Raw genomic sequence first — 3515 nt, forward strand, 5'->3', positions numbered from 1 at the left:
AGACTAGAATATGTAGAGTTAGAATCATATTTGCATCATCTGTCTCATATCATTTGCATCATGTTATGACTTGTATCATATGATTTATGTATTATGGATTAACTGCCTTGCTGAGTTCTTTTGAACTCATTCCTTCTTGTGCTATTGTTTTGTTAGACTATCCTACAAGTTTTGAAGAGACCGATGGCACGTCCTTTGAAGCACCCTATGATGAGCCATACTACCCTCAAGGTAGTGCCTACTATGAAGATTATTGTGAGGGTACCGAAGAGGACTATGCTAGCACCAGGATTAGCCCAACACTGGTGCTGGAGCAGTTGCGCTAGACTTTGGATTTCTATACTTATGAGGATGTGCTTTATGTGACTGAAGAAACATTTGTTTAATGTTATAATTTGAATTCTTCTTTAAGACCGGATTTGTAATTTAACTTTCTTTAATATACTCTTTAGAAGTTGGTTTTGTAATTTAACTAGATTTGACTACTTTCCGTTGCCATGTGAGGAAGTGACTTTTGATCACTCTCTCTCCCTCCTTTTTGGATTATAAACATCTTGGTATCATCTTTATTCCGCACTCTGATTATTTGTTTCATCTTATTCATGATTCTTTATTATATGCTTTTACTTGGATTATTATTGTTTATGATTGTGTTATCGCATATGTGGGAGGCATGGTTGCTCGATACTTGATCTTCGGGACTGTGGATCACATACTCGGGTATGCCCGATGGGGTATCGGCTGGGTGGATGTGACAGAGTGGTATCGGAGCCCAAGTTCAAGTGAAACCCCAACCACAGAAACGATGACGGAACATTCCCGAGTCATAGATCCAAAAGTGACTCCTGTATTCTTAAAGTGAATAATAGATAACTCGGACTAGAAACTTAATTAATGAAGCATCAGTAATTGTTGAATAATATACAATAATTATAATTTAACCAGCACCACTTAATGAAATAAAAAGAAAGTGAATAATGCACAATAATAAAGTGAAACAAAGGCGAATTTCATTAACTTACATCGAGTTACATATGAAAAGCATAATTGAAATCCTAGTACAATAAGTCTATTTGGGAGACCACCTCTGATCTCTAACTGTCTGAACATCCTCGGAAATCTGAGTGAGCTGAGACTGCATAAGCCCCTGTCTGGACTCTATCTGTGCATGTGTCACCTCTAACCTCTCGTACATCTGTGTAAGCCTCGCATTCATCCTCTCATACAGCTGTGTCTGTCTCAACTTTATCCTCTCATACGCCTGCTCCTGCTTGACCTCCATCCTCTGTAGAAGGGAAGTCATGGAAAGCATCCATGCATGTAAGTCCGGTGTCTCTGGAGCAGCATGTGATGGGCCCCTACCTCGAAGTGTGGTGCAAGAATCCTCTGATCATCCTGACCAGCATCACGCATCTCTGCATCCTCCTCATCCCGATCATCAGAATCTGCAGCCTCCTGACCCTCATCTACTAGTGCCACCTCATCCTCATCCTCAGACTCAGTCTCGTCCCCTGGACTCGGAGATCTCTCAGCATGATCTAACTGCATCAGTGCAATAGACCTCACACCGATGGAATATCCCATGCCTCGAGTAGCCCTCTCCCTATCATCTAACTCCACCCCAAAGTACCTGAAGATACATGTCAATAAACGTCCAAAACACATATTCCTAGTACTCGGGCGATCAACAATCTCGATCATGACATTCTGTACAATGTATGCCAAATCAATTTCAAACACCAAATAAATCTGATAGATGAGCACAACATTCATCACAGTGACCACATGGTGATGTCCTACTCTCGGTATGATGTTCCTCCCTACTATTCGTCCGATGACTCTAGCCGATGGAATCATATTACCACTGATCCTAGGTCAATAACACCGTTGATCATCCCATAATTTAGAACATATCTCATGCAACTCGTATGGAAGTAAGTGTCTGCTGAACTCCTCGCCCCCTGATATCCACACACATGCATGTGGGTAATGAGGTACCTCAAAGATCTCTGCCAATGCACTCGTGGAAAATCTGATATGAGTCCCTCTAACCTGACGCGCTATCACCAACTCCATCTGACCACCCTGACCCTCCTCGAATGAAGTCAAATTGCTGTAAAACAGCCAAACTAACTCTAGGTACGCCGGAAGATCCTCTGTGAATAGGTGTGTCCACCTCATCTTATCTGATATGGAGAAAATATGATCGAACCGGGTTCATACTCGGTTTGACCCTCGACCCCAGTCGAGACAGAGGGAATTGACTCGCTTCCGGGCGAATCGGATCCAGAAGATAGCTTGCTGAGGAAGAAAACTAATTCAGCTACAAGCACGCCCTAATCCAACTTATGGATTAGGTTAATTACCCTAATGATGGCAGGCACAAATTGACGGCTGTTGCTTATCATTATCAAAGGGATAATCATCACATAATGTAAAACCCAGCCCTAACCTTGACCCGGAAACCTTGTTATTTGTAGGTCCAGTGACCCGAAGTAAAGTAAGAAGTCAGCTTTGGGCCATCCCAGTGGAGGACTTGGTGTCTGGCTTTGAATTCATGAGAGTTGATGATGAAGTTCTATTTATGGAAACTGAATCTTGATGAAGATCGGATTAGTTGATGGACTTGGAGTGCCCTCTATCATGGTTTGAAGGCATTTCTACCTATTAGGTAAGTCACTTGATATGTGCAAAACCCCTTTAGGATTGGATTTGATCTAGGTCTTCAATTCCCTGTTTTGGAATTGCTGTCTGCATTGGTCGATTGGACCAGTCGACCAATCCACTCGACCAATGGGTGTTGTCTTTGGCAATTAGGTCTTGCTTGCTCTATTTAAGTCCAATCTCGAGTCTACTTCGTATTTGCTGCCTCCAAACTCTTTGGAACGAACCAAAGACCTCTGCAAGTCATCTCCATTGCATCCTTGGTGATTTTCTTGACGGATCTTCGTCAAAACTCTTCCTTTTGCATCAAAGGTATGTCTACACTCTCTTCTTCTCCTCCATCTCTGTTTTTCTTTCCTTTTTGAGTTGAGACAGTAGAGGAGATGCTGCATTCTCTGTTGCAAACATCTCTGGACTTGTCTCTCATGATCTTCCTAAGGATTAATGGCTAAAACAATGATCTTAACCATGATCATTGCAAGCTTTTGAAGGAATCATGATCAAACCATGATCTAGTTTTTGATTAACTTTTGATTTGAATTCTGATCTCCTTGGATCTTCTAGGTTGATCATGTTAGTAGTCAATTGCTGTGTTTTCTTTTCATGATCCATGATCTATCAATCTCTAGTTGTTTCTCTTCTACCATACCATGTTTTCTTCATGAATCATGATAGTTACATATATGGTAGGTTTTGTTTCCTTATTTAGATTTATGCTCTTAGGCCTATTTTCTTGAAGATCTAAGTATGCTTTTCATGATACCTTTACCTGAATCAATGATTCATTCTCCTATTGTTCTTGTCTTTGATTTCTATCTTGAATTCTTCAAGATCCATGATTGATCTAATTA

Source organism: Hakea prostrata, chromosome 1, assembly GCF_041222555.1.
Source record: "Hakea prostrata isolate BN-2017 chromosome 1, UWA_Hpros_2, whole genome shotgun sequence".
In the NCBI taxonomy this organism is placed as follows: domain Eukaryota; kingdom Viridiplantae; phylum Streptophyta; class Magnoliopsida; order Proteales; family Proteaceae; genus Hakea; species Hakea prostrata.